This window comes from Varroa jacobsoni, unplaced genomic scaffold (assembly GCF_002532875.2).
Source record: "Varroa jacobsoni isolate VJ856 unplaced genomic scaffold, vjacob_1.0 contig00059, whole genome shotgun sequence".
Classification (NCBI taxonomy): Eukaryota; Metazoa; Arthropoda; class Arachnida; order Mesostigmata; family Varroidae; genus Varroa; species Varroa jacobsoni.
This window is the reverse complement of record NW_019214402.1, coordinates 196,267-210,821: the sequence shown is the minus strand read 5'-3', so window position 1 is coordinate 210,821 and position 14,555 is coordinate 196,267.

Here is a 14,555-nt window from a genome sequence, read left to right as displayed (position 1 = left end):
ACAGCGTAAGATCGGCCATCATAAGACCTGAAGCATAAGACCGCTAAGAGAGGCTGACGCAACGTTCCATTTAGCTTCTACCAGCAGTGGTCGATCTCGCACGAATAACTTGTCCAAACCGATGAACCTCGTACCGCTTTTACATAGAAAATCTGCATCTTCCCGGCTGGCCGGCGCAGCGGGGACAATTTTCAATTGTCCAACTGAACGTTCGCTGGCTAACAACAGTGTAATTATCTTTATTCGATCGTCGACGTGGACTGGCGTTAATAACAACAGTTAACGCATGACTGCTAGTAACTGGAATAGAGGTCAAGGTATTGCTGGGTCATCTTTCAGCCGGTAATTGCCGATCCGTTTTAAACTCATGTGAGAATGACGTGCGCTTGTTGTCCATTCACAGAGTTCGCTGTCACTCGATTCTACAGATCGCGGAGATTAGCAGAATAGAGATAGATTTTTCAGGGAGGATCAGTCTTCAGAGCGAACGCCAGGTAAATTTCATGGTATTTGTAAAAAGTAAGATGTTTTACAATTAAACATACTGACAAATTTGAACCGATTAAATATGTATCCGATAAAATTAATGTCTCTACAAGGTACACGCTATATCGTTTTGGCTCAACTATGCTAATACGGCACAACTATAATAGATGACCGTTTGAAATTTTCATTCTTTGATAACATACAATGTAGTATATTCCAGTGACGAGGCTAAGTAAAATGAACGGAAGAATATTGCCACTTAGTTCCGCTCTTTTCTTACGCATACAACGAGCATCAATGACTATGTAAGAATATAAAAAGACTATATAAAAGACTATGGGCGTGCATATGCTAGTTGGACGAACGGCCAGTCTTCCAAGAATTTAGCGCGAACGGAATCGTCCTGCCGCCAGCATCTTGCATGTCGCCCACGGCTCAGATTTAGAACTCTATACAGGACAAATACCCTAATTACGTTTTAGCGCAGGATCAGCACCGTGTCCTTTGTCGAAATGGCCTTTCGGAAAGACAAATGCTTTTAGCAACTATATAGAACTAGTTTCTCGACTCAGAAGAAACGAAAATAGATTACATAGCTCCATACATATACCTATACATAACTATACGTCTAAAGTTTGAAAAACTATTATATTATTTTTTAAATGAGTTTTTTTGGCAGGTCTCTTAGCATTTCGTTTGCGGCACTCCCTTGCTATATAGCTCATTCTATACTTATCGTACTATAAGTGAGCTCAAATAAAAAAAAATTGTATTTACACTTTTTTTTTCACAGCGAAATAATACTTCCCATATTAAGCAGATTGCCCGCCAACAACACAATCTCTGTGACTACAGAAAGTTATCAGTTTTATATCACATAGATGTTTCCTTTTTCTTCTGTCCGATTTCGTAAACAACGCCAGTACTACTGCACTATCACGGGGATCCTCCGTCCAGTTGTGGCACGTATTTTAAAAATATAACCAATTTGAATCGGACTCCATCACCTTCAATATTGAGACCACCATATTGCTTTTTGAAAAAAAACAACAAAATCACTCATAGGAGATAGAACTAACTGGTCAAAAATATTGGAAGAACACAACGGTGATGCCATCTTCCGAGCGTTCACGAAGACGAGCAGATGACTCATTTAGGCTTTTATCCTATGGTCGTCCAAAGCGAATTGCTATGGCGCGTCGGCCACGTAGAGCTCCACGTCCAGACGCCGTTCCCGCGAGGGTCATCAGAGGCAGTCACCGTGGCCCGTTACGTAATCGGAGACACAAGCGAGCTCGACGGATCACAGAAGTTATGCATCCGCCCGCACCTCCACCTTCTCCCTCTGTGAGCCTTCCCCGAAACTCAGCAACTGCAGAAGGTGGCGATGGATGGTGTAAAACTTAGTAAAGCTGAACAGTCCCCTCTTCAGTCTCGACTAAACCGACTGTTTATCCGTCCACTATTGTTTACAATAAACCAACAAAACTTATGGCCCTAGCTTAATGCAAACAAGATTGAAAAGCTCGTGACATCTGATCGCCATCATGAATGTGCGTGCTAAGGGCGCGGCAATTTTCAAATTTCCCGATGAATCCCCCGAAAAGATGTGCCGGTCTTTCTGGGCTCGAACGAACAAGTAAATTTAGAATGAACTCGCGCAAGTTCATTGAGGAAGCTAATTGAACCGATACCAGTTCATCTGTGGTTTTCAATGATAGGAATCAACCTCTCCCTCGCTATCATTTTTCATTGCTCGTGTGGCACTGATATGCTGATCAATACTTTACTCGTGATTCAGTCGATTCAGAGAGTAACCGGCTGCCTCTTACGTCTTCTGGGTGATAATGTATGAAAGCCCTAGGCAAATGTGTCGCTGTTCCACCCGAGTGACATCGACGATGACTTCAATACGATGCGTTCTACGGATTTTTTATAGTAAGCGAGGTGTTGTCATAGAAAACCATAGCTACAGCTAGGTAAGGATGCGCAGAAGAAATTCTTACAGTCGGAATTAATCTCGGGGTTACGACTTTTGTAAGTCGAAGGCCATAGTGATCGATTGGCTTCTTCTGCCGGCTGCATGAAAGAACACGACAAAGGATATAACAAAGGCAACCAAGGATACTTCTAGTAAACGAACAGATAGACTTGTACTAACAGGCACAGACTGCGTAACAAATAAACAAGTCCAGCTTTATCGAGCCATAAATGCCGCCACCGTTGACCCAAGTAATGGTTACTTAACTTTCGATAAAACTTTAGGTTCTCCGCGACATATTGTAAGTATCCATAGGGCATATTAGGACAGGTCATAGTCGTGGGTTTTCACGAGATAAGCAAGCAGGCTCGACCCAACAAATTGCTCAGACACAACCATGCTGCACTTGTTGTCGTATGTATGCTTTGAGAATCGCATAGTCGACATGCAAAATAGGTGACTGGACCAGGATTTGGATGGTAGTCGTGAAGCGTTGTACAATTCAGCCAATCCATCTATGAATAGGGAAATTTTCGATAAATATGGCGTTTTTCTATTTCATAGCGAAAAAGGACATTACAGGAACAGACTTGTGCGTAAACGAAGATAAAACTGACAGTTTATAGCGTGGCTATGTATTCCAAATACTTACGTTTGTTTTAGATAGTAGTATAATAAAATGTACGTCGGGCTCCATACTTCTCCTTACATAAACAATCGGGCTTTCCATACTTCTCCTTACATAAACAATCGGGCTGCGTGCTCAATTGTCCACACATCAGTGGCCTCACGCAAAAGTTGTTATGCAGCACAAAAATATACAATTAAAAAACTGTAGAAAATAATTTATTAAACATAAACAGAGTAGAAAAAGATTAAAACCAACGCGTGAGACTCTTTGATCTACTAAACTACAACTGATATGATAAAAGGTTAACAGGTACAAGCATGAACAGAGTTTTTTAGGTTCACAAACGTTTCCCAGTTCCGATCTTAGCTAGTGTAGTATGATTCAGGCGAAAAAATATTACGTTCCAGTTTACGTCTCGCTGCTTCTCTCTTTTGACGCGCACCCTTTTAAGTGCACGCTAACATGAGCTCACTCACATTAGGTAGCAATAAAGGACTATATGAGACTCGCGTTTATATATATTATATATACACAGACGTATATTTATACATATACCTGTTGCCAGAAGAAATACCCTTTCTTGATCTACTCCATCCCTGTTTGTGTGCTTTGACATTTATGTGAAATAGCCTCAGGACTCCATTCGGTTAGCTGAGCGGCGTGACCCCGCCCTTCGTCCTCCTATCTGGACATACGCTGGTCCATCGCTGCTGCTACATCTTTTGTGACGCGGCTTGTCTACCGTCCACCAACGATGCTGACGACTTCTGAAAAGTTGACGAGCTGCATTTCCACCGTAACATTCCCTTAAGCTGCGTGCTACCTAGTACGCACATTCGCCCATGCTGGTTTCTTTCCGTCAATTCTCTTTGCTTCTGTTATCATTATTCTGCTGGTCCTTACCCAAATCAGAATCCCATTTCAAGACTCTGATGAGCCCATTGCCACGTTGCTACTGATAGATATGGGAAGTCGCTTCGGCTCGTATCCTGAAGGTCGACCGACGTCATCGACCACATTCAGCTTATTTGCGTCTGAATACGTATGCATGTTCTCATATATATGCGGATACTTGCTGGTATACGTTGCGTGTTTCGATAGTTTGACCTTCTTTCGAAGTAAATTCTGGCGCATATTGAAGTTTATTTCTTCGCTCGCCTTTACTTTGTTCGTTACCCCATACTCTAGATGATCCTAGGCTTCAGTACTGATGACAACGACACCACATTCAATTATCGCGATGAAAATGACATTCGGCGACTCGCCCGTTGAAAAACAGTTTTTGCTCTTGTAGCACCCCCGACGAAGCATGAGGGTGAGTTAGGATGAGGTCATCCTTACAGATGGGGACCTAAATGTGGGGCCGTTTCTGTATCTGTGTGCCGACAAGTAAATGCTGTGTAATTTGGGCGTTACCGGTGGTCGCTATGCGACCCGCACTTTTCGGTAGTGCACAAGCAGAGTTGACTTGCCCTTTTAACATTCGCATGAATTGCTAGGTACGATTAGTAAGGTAATAACAATATCAGCGTTACAGGCTGCTGTTTGTTTGCCAGCCGGCGGTAGTATATGTTAGACGAGAAGTAAGAAAGGTATGCTATTAAATGGAGCCTTGTCTTTCCGTCTGTTAGAAACTTCAAAATGAGAAATCTGTGCGTGGTACTACTGATTGTGTCTGTTTTCGCAGACGGGCCACCCGACACTGAAGCATAGTAAATTTTAATCAGACCTATTGAAAGGTCCTTGGGTTTTCATGTCCGTGATGTATCGACCGACTTACGGCTGTTCTAACCTAACTTCGATTATGCCTGGGTAATACAGACCACGAAAATAGCGGTGAACATGTAAAGAGCTCATTGTTTCCGAAGTGGCACAAACAACGACGGACTAGATGTCAATTTTTGTATTTTTTTTTCCTGTAACGTTATAATTAATCACCTGAGATTGCTTATTTGTCTTTTATAATATTTACTTCTGTTCGCGTATATCTACTGTTGAGTAACTGGATCCCGAAGAAGCTAGCCATGCCCACCCAAGCAAGCAATTCTTCGCCGCAGACAAGAGGTGTTAAATGCAAAAAAAAAAAGATGGTGTAACCGTTCAATTTCCGTCCAATCTAGAATATTGAGACGAAATGAGTTTTAATTTCTCTTTAATTATATTACACCACCTATAGCTCCCGCCTGTTTCAAACTGAATCCTTTCTATTAATTTTGTTCGGTCCTTTTTAGGTTTCCATAACTATAGATGGCTTCAATGGAATCAACAGCACAATCGTTCCGTCTTAGAACGATGTTATAATAGCGACTTCGACGACCTAGGTCCATTCCGTGTTTACGATGACTATCTATTTCTTTAGAAAACACTCCAAGCTTTTTGCATTTTAAGTAGTGCAACACTGCTTAAAATGATCTTTTTTTTTTTTAGACGTAGCATAAACAGTAACATTGTAGTATTATAAAATAGTAGTTCTGTAATACGTATTGGTAGATTCTCACATCTATATCATAGTTATATTACGTTCTTAATAATCTTTATAAAGGCTTATCTAAACAATTAGTTCTAACAAAGCGACAGATCTCTCCAATCTGCGCTGATTGATCCTCCACCAGATCACCTGCATCCTCGTGTTTTCCAAAAAAGTGGCGAGTCGTGTGATGGGTTAATTGAACTAATATATTTATTATATCTGTATATTCACATAGCATGTTTATGCCGACTATATATATATATAGTAGCTGCATATAACTACTACTTTACTTTAAAAACTATCAGATATTTTCAGTCATATAAGACGCTGATGCTGCGGTATTTTTCATCCTAAACACCAAAAACTGTAGTTTCTGGCGGCTGGTATCAGCAATCTATGACCACTAGCACTTCATTTGTTGCTGCGTTACTATTTTTATCTCGAAGCAGTAGGTGAAGGCGACTCATTTTACGAAAACGACGACCCGATTTATTATCTACTACTCAGCGCTGGCTCGTTTGTCGAGCGCGCTTTCTATTTCCTCGGCCTACTTTTGCGCCCAGAACTTTGCTTTCATTTATTCTACTTGTCCACCTGTCATTGTTTTTCTCGGATTTACTCTGTGAGTGCGGAGAAGTGATCCCTTGTGAAGGATCGACTGTGCGTTCTGCTTTGGAAAGACTTCTAGCTCGCATTGGTCCTCACACCCTTGGCCTCATCTACTCCCGTCATTTACTTGTCGATCTGAGCCTTCCATCGTCAAAACGCCTTCAACTATTTTAATGTCAGTTATCGCTTCTGTGTAGACTGGCTTGCGCAACGATAAACTGAAGATCTTTTGTTTTTTAATGTTTGTTCGGAAACATTGCATACCTCTCCACAACAAACGATTTGTCGAAAGACAGATAAATAACACTTGGAGGGGAGGCACGGCCTTAATCGGGCATTTACACTTTCCATTGCAGCCACTTCGTCCAGAGAACACAATGTGTATCAACCAAATCATATACTCGCGCGAAACTCACGTGCGTACAAATCAAAATTATCGCTTCCTAGCTGATAGAAGATAAGTGGATAGAGATTTATGATGACCAAGCACGTGCCTGGGATCGGTAGCTTATTGTAGGTAAACTACACGGATAATAGTTAGAGCACTTGATCTCTGAATTAATATGTCTGCTACGCGTGAAGCTTCAAACATCGAGCGTCCTTTGGGTCTCAGGCAAAATGGTCAGGATTGCCATCGTAAAACTAGATTAGAGCGAATTTTTAGTGTTGTATTCTACTTAACATCAACTTATGTGGCCGCTGCTACTGCTATATGAGAGTGCATCTGTGAAGTATATAAAATCTATACGAGTGGGGGGTCCCCGTTTCGTTTCAAAGAACTCAAACGGGAGGGGGGACTGCCATCGTTTGTAGAGATACTTACGTCAGGATAACGTTGAAGAGAAACTGACCTTTTACAGGACAAGGTGAAGGCATACGTCATTTTAAAAGTTCAGGTGTTTACACTCAGCGAAATATTTGATATTAAATCAGTTCTTCTAATGAAGGTAAGATTAGTTCTCCTGGAAAAAAGTTGCTAGACCTATTTATGATCCTATTAAGGACGAAAGACCCACAAGAACCATTTCTGGTTCAGCAATAAGCGGATTTTTTATGCTAATTAATACGAAGTAATAGTGGAGGAAAGATATACTCTGTTGGAGAATGTATTCATCCGCAAATGGTCCGGAAACCTCCTCGAGCTTCTATATTGGATACAGACAATGACTCCCGAAAGGATGTTTCTATGTAGAGCGAGAATTGTTAGATTAAGTATTATATATAGTCAATGAGAAAAAACGTTACGTGTTTACTGAAAACCGGAACGTTTTTGTCTGAAAAAGTTTGGATTCCATAAACTACTACAAACACTAAAAGAGGGCCTTATCTATATACATTCGTTTCCCGTCATTTGTGTATTGCCTATACCGGTGGATCGGTCTAAGTTCAAACTTGTTCAAGGGAGAAAAAAGAATCAATGCTAAACGAATGGAAACACTATAAAATATAATGATATACATGTACGTTATTACAGCACGATAATTCAAATTTTTCAGTTAATAATTTAACGTCCTTCCCTAGCAGTCGGACGACGTTAGCAGTCCATCCACATCGTCACTTATAGCTTACGCTGAGGTACAATTCATCGATCATAAAAGTGTTTCATTTTTACAAATGCGACTGTTGAACCGAATGTTTGAACTACTTTTAAAAAGGCTGGCTTCGTTAGACTTCGTTAGACCATGCCGCACCATCATTCAACTCCTCTAAATTTTTAATCGTAAACCTTCATTTTCAAACAAACGAACGACCCAAGTCTAAGCCCTGATAAGTGGTTACCCCTGCATAGGTCGATCGAGGGTGTATTGGCCCTCCTTGCTATTGGTAGCTAGCGAGCTGCTACGCTTACTTTTCTCCGGCTGCCTTCGTGATCCTTTCTGCGAGCCTTTCTCTTCGCTGTGACTACAGCAAGGCCACGATGCTAGTGCATCACGGCGGCTTCAGTGTCCTTGTCGTCATTATCGTCGATAAAAACTGCACCAACCTACCAAGGACAGGACGAAGCAAGTACACATCTAAATCGGGTATGTCGTGTGATGTCTGTATTCGACTCGAAGAATTTCCACATGGCGACGCTGCCATTTTTACTCGTCTCAGTACCAAACGAACACTCTCGGAACTCACTCGTCGTACAGTTTCGACGCCAAAGCAGCTGTTGGCCGACTGCCAGCCGTGACGTCAGCAGATTGGTGGTATGCCGCGGCCTTCATCGAACCCCACGTCGTACTGTATGTTTTTCTGTTCCCAACGAATTTTTTTACTCCGTATGCCCCTCTGTCTCGGATGGATGCTTGAGGTAGAACACTTCTATAGAGTAGATGGCACACAAACCATTGTGTATTGCGCGCGGATATATGTACTAGAGTGTGCTAGATGTTCAGACGCATACCACCAGGAATCGGTTGGTGTTCGCCTCTGAGGTTTCGGTGTTCCTTTCCCTCCTCTATTGCGTTTCTCTTTTTCTATCAATATGTTTCATATCTTTGCCTCGGTTCGCGGATCTGTTACCTGGTTACGTAATTCGTCAACTTCGTCGTCTGCTGTGAATGGTCAAAAATATATCAAGTACATATAAAAGAGGGTATCTATATAACACTAAAACAATAAAAAAAAGTATATAGATTTTTTTTAGCAATAACTTTTATTTATTTAATATACTATATACATTTAGCGTGAGTATCTGCTGGGACATACACCTATGTCGCTGTGAAGAAGGCAACACGTTTAACCCAGATCTGCCTGCCGTCAACAAAAGTGCCGCTTGTCTGAAAATCTCATCCAAAAGAGTAATGAGCAAATCGCGCTTTGGCCCAAAGTGTGATAGAATTATAGATAGCCATGCATCGACTTGTTCTTGATAGCCAGTAGCTTTTTATAGTTTCTACAGGTCACCGACATCATATTCTAGTCTACAAACAGCCACATATGTATGCACGTGTTGCAGGAAATAACTAATGCTTATTGTTATTTATACGCTACATAATAAAGATAGGTTTAGAATCTGTTGACAAATAATTTAGAATTCAAGCAACATTCACGAGGAAGAGCTCCATTTGATCTTTGTTTATTTTTTCCCAATGGAAAAACGACATACACGTTATATATTTTCATATAGCAAGCTGAAATTCTGTCATCTATATTTGGATAAATATAAGCATGATTCTTCATATGACAGTTTAGTACCGTGGGTGATCAGCATATCGTGAATTAAGGCTACACTGTTTACTACCGTTAATTTTCACTAACTTGAAATGGTTCTGGTTCTTAAAATTCTTAGTCCTACCCACCGAAGAAGGGTAGTGCGTTTCGACAACCGACGTGTTCCGTACGAGCCTATCTAGCGTCGGTAGCAGTTATTATTATAACATATTATCTTTTTAACTTTATACGTTCCTTGAATCTATCCAGTCGAGCATCTTCAATGGGCCCAATCTAAGGAGTTTTCAGCAAACAATCAGTGCGAACGAGTGCTGCACATTATCAGGTGGCTTTATTACAGAGGTGTCGCCTCCCGGACCTTAACGAGCCTGTTTTTGAGCATCGACAGCCTTTCAACTTCTTGTCGACTGGAAATTAGTTCAGCGTAAATAACTGGTACTTGTTTTTGTACAGGACTATTTTATGACACCTCATATAAATAAACTATCTATCTTTATCAAATACAATATCGCTAGACCTACCCTAAGAAGGCGGTTGACTGTGAGCACAATCTTCAAGCATTTCTAGACGCATTTTAGCACTAGTACATTACTCGGTGATACCCCGTAACGCAGTAATAAAGTAAACAAATACCCTAGTTAGTGAACCTGCAACGTCTATATGATTATGATCTGATGATGATTTTTTTTTGTTGATTTTTGTTAAGTTTAAAATAGGTTTCCACATAGCCCTGCGCGGCTTTTACGCGTGACGAACCGTAGGCCTGGTTGGTGTTCTTGTTTAGCTCGAAGTAGTCCTCGTACAGGCAAACCAACCGCTACATTCGTCGACTACCTATCTGCAACGCCTCAATACAAAATAATAGAACGGACTATTGGCGATATTATGATTCTACCAGATCTGAACCGGGAACCACTTACCATTAGTAATTAGGCTTCTTCCTACTTTCGTTGTCGAACTGGCGCTCTTTACGTGACAGAATTGGTCGAACTGCCGTATCTCTTCTGTCAGTCTCATGAGCTTCTTTATTGTTACTGAGAGACTCGAGAGTTCTATTCGAGCTCCATACACGAAGTTGCAATCAGTACGTCCTGTTTGCCACAGGCACTGTGACTTCTTTGTCAGCAAATAGCTCTGCTAGCAAGTGAAAGCGAAACATGCTATCGAATAAGATTCTCCCTTCGGACGCTAGAAGTAAATACGGACAACCTGAGCGAACCTTGACGTGACAAGCTGGGCATTTAGTTGATATATCCCTAACAATTAAATACAATCAGCACCTTTTATTTAGGTCTTTTTATTTAGTAGTTGTAGTATCTGTCTCTGTTTTATTAGGAGAAACCTATCAGGCTCCAGACGTCCTGATAGACGCTCCATTCACTTTTTTGTCGTGTCAACAATATATCCTTGATGACATCAGTGGATCACTAAGCTGAACGGGTAGTTTGTGAAAATGATGCTGGTTAACATAAAAGGAACGCCGTATAGGTGTTAACTGCGTCTCACCTATGTTGGCATCATGACTGAGCAGCACACTGTAATCCCGTCAATAGCTTTATTTTATTATATTTGGACTATTATTACTATGTGAAAAGGTTTCTGAACTTATTTCTCTAGAGATGGCCAGGCACTTGGATCCGGAGTTGGAGCTAATCATACAGTAAGTTTTTCTCAACAGATCTATGAAATGGCAAAATAACTCTCTGTAACAATCCATTATAATAATCATTTTCCGATTTAAACCAATAATGGCTGCATGCTCATTTGCTTATGGCAAAGATAACTATTTAGATTATGCTATTTTATTATAGCAAAAACCCTATGCAGATATCGATATAGATTAACCATTGCGATACGTCGAGCCGATTGCGAATGCCGGATCACTTTTAATCTTGCGCGGGCTTTATCGTCCTTCCTATGGACAGTTCGAATAATACTGGCAAGAACGTTATGTCTGCTATCTGCTAAATTTCGTTCAGCTTTTTTGAGTGCACGTAGATGTTTTATCAGGAAAACATGGTCGTGGCACGACAATAACTAATAAGAAACATAAAGACATACATACTATATTAAGTTGTTTTGTCGATGTCAGACTGCAGAGTTACGGTGTTAGAGTTGCCCATTTCTACAAAGAACATAGCCCCTGTAGCGTGATTTCTGCGGACCGTTGATACCGTTTTTTACCTGTACTCTACGCTTGTCAATTATAGTTATCTTTGCAAGTTAGAGCAGCTTCAAGCTATTCGGACCCGTATCTACTATAAGTAATATTCTTTAAATCTAATTTTTTTCATGGCTTCTTTAATACGTCACATACAGATACGTGACGGCTTGAACGCGTACGCGATTACGCGCTTGAAACAATGTCTATATTTGTCGAAGCTCACCGTTTGCATATCTCTCTACTTGACGTTTTCCCTTAATTTACTTCTGCTTTTCTACGGTGATATACTGCAATTGCTTCCGAAAACGGAGTCTGACTAATTACTATGAAAAACTTTGATTGGCATTAAGCATCAGAATTTGAATCAAAGGGTCAAAATTTCTACTTACAGATTGGGCTACCGCTATCGTGCATCTACTACAATAATTGGAATAGGGACTTACGCTGCTTACTTAAAGAGAAAATAGAAAAAGACCGCTTACGTTCTCTCAACAACTTTCGAACTGAACAAAGGTACGCGCAAAAGATCATAATGACTGGCGATACGCATTAGCGAACTTGCGACTCCTCAACGGCAACTTCTTGCGTCCGTGTGGATATCCTAAACTATATCGAAATTGAAAACAACGCCTACCTGATCTACTTTATCTGACATTGCTATTTTGTTAAAAAGAGGAAGAGCATTCAGCACTTTAGCAAAATTATAGCTGAAATACTATTATTATGCCTAAAAAAAACTAACTTAATATAATATCAAGTTCCTCGATGTGTAGCAGAGGTCTATCGCAGATAGTGCTACAAGGTATAATATGTTTTCCATAAGTTACTGCATCTTGATTTCAAATTTCATTAAAAAAAAGAAATGTACAAGGTGTTACCTTTTCAGCGTCAACTTCTGTTGAGATTTTTTTTCTCTCCGACAAAGCATTTTTTACCTATATGATATCATTCGGTGTTTATACTGTGTTTTGTAATACTGCTACATCGAGTTTACCCTCGAAAGCAACGTTAATTGGGGGTACATCATAACAATTTGGGTTTGGTAATATGTATAGCGTTCCCGGCTGTGAAGAGGGTCAGCTTTGAAGTATAAAGGGTTAGCGGATATTCCTTCAAATACAGACAGCAAGTTCCACACTTGGTTCTACCTAAGGGGTGTTTACGGAAATGGTGCCTGATGTCCAATGGGTTCGTCCACTCGCTGTCAAAAAGGTTGATCATATAAAGCGACTGGAAAAGCGTACCGCGGATATTATGTCTATTGAATACATGAGATCACAAGAATAGCGATATGGCCAGAATAGGCTAGAGAAATGCGTAAATCGATATTCAGACAACAAAAAGTGTGTCCGTAGATTTGTATTTCCTGTGCAATCAGATTAACGTATTGGTTTGTATCAGAATATCTATACTAAGGGGTGCTGGTATATATCTATATGTATAATAATCGTAAGGATGTCCTGTAATTTATACATCAGTTTGGTGAGCGATTTTGGTGAGTTTGGTGGCAAGATCGAAAACAGCTGCATTCATTAAGTTAACATTCTAATTATCACAGTTAATTTTTAAACAATCCAGGGGCTTCAAAAAATCGAATACGCAGAAATTAATGGAAAATGCGTTTTTTTTTTGCTCTTAAGTCAGCAATGGCCAGCTTTTCTTACCGTACTTAATTCAAGACATTGGACTTAAGCAAAAGCAGCTAATCTAATTACGAATGTTTCGGATTTTACATCCTATTCCCCCGTTGAATACTATTCTAGATAAGCAATTTAATAGGCTCGGTCCATCGTATCGTTCTTTGACATGTTTCGTGCCATTATACACAAGGTTCCCCGTTATTCTCACGTTCTGCGCTCTATTAGTTGAACGAAACCGTCAATTCTAAACAGGTGCGTTGTTGTAACAGGTGTAACAGTTGGCAAGGCAGAATATTCAGCAGTTCAGGAAACGTTGCTATAGATAACTAATATCCCGTAGACGCTCAATGTACTTCAAACTTTTCCATCACCTATTCTCAAATAAGAATCATTCCTTTCATAGAGACGGCAACAAAGGCGCTTAACGAATAAAATGGTTCACTTTTACTAAGAAAGCATTTCATGGGCCATATCCGCTGGTCAAGAACTAAGTATGTGACACAGCCCACGTATTTATTCTAAACCACTTCGTTTGTTTTTTGGATTATGTATGAAAATAGAATCTCGTTCGCCCGGCACAATTGGCTTACGTTACGTTACGTTGTTGCACACTCCCGTATCTCCCACGTAATCATTGATATTATTAAACGTTCAGCTCAGTCTTGCATTTTTGCTGCCAACAAACTCCTACAGTCTACTTTAGCGGTTCCGCTATATAAACTTGTTACAGCAACTATAATTACGGTTATTGATCGCCGGTATAGAAGCGACGCAACGTCACAGATTGTGAAGCCTGTCATAGCATTGCACCGTAACGATCCTGGTGGTGCACACTACACGTCTACGATGTGGATATGTGCCTAGGTGTAACTATATGTCATCTTAATAGCCACAAAAGCTGATAGAGGGCGCTCGCTGCCCGTCAAGGTCAGCGTTGTTTTCCTAGCACTTTATTCCACTTCCCATATTCTCTCTCTTTCTGATTGTTCCAAGCAAACATGGTGTAAACTTTTGATGAGAAATGACCAACCGTTTAGAGTTCCCTTCATTCGGCTATTGCTGAAGCTATCTGAATCCCTGCCACTTCCATTTTCGTCGCTGGGTGTTGGTCGTCAGCGCGATTTCATGCACAGGTCAGATCGCGCGCTCGTAGGGATGCGTCAAACGCGATCTCCCGCTCATACACTTACGGACAGATAGCTTTATAGGTTTTTCTAGTCCCCCGATTTCTAGCCTTTGCTAGGGCACATGCCTGCTTCCCTGCCGCGCGTTACCCTCTATTGCCAATGGCGGCCGTTGTGAGAAGATATAAACGGCGCCTTTACGGTTTGCTCCGGCCTACCGCAACTGTATCGAAAGGCCAAATACATTTCCGTCACCACTTTAACATAGCCTTAACTCACAGCTGGGAAAAA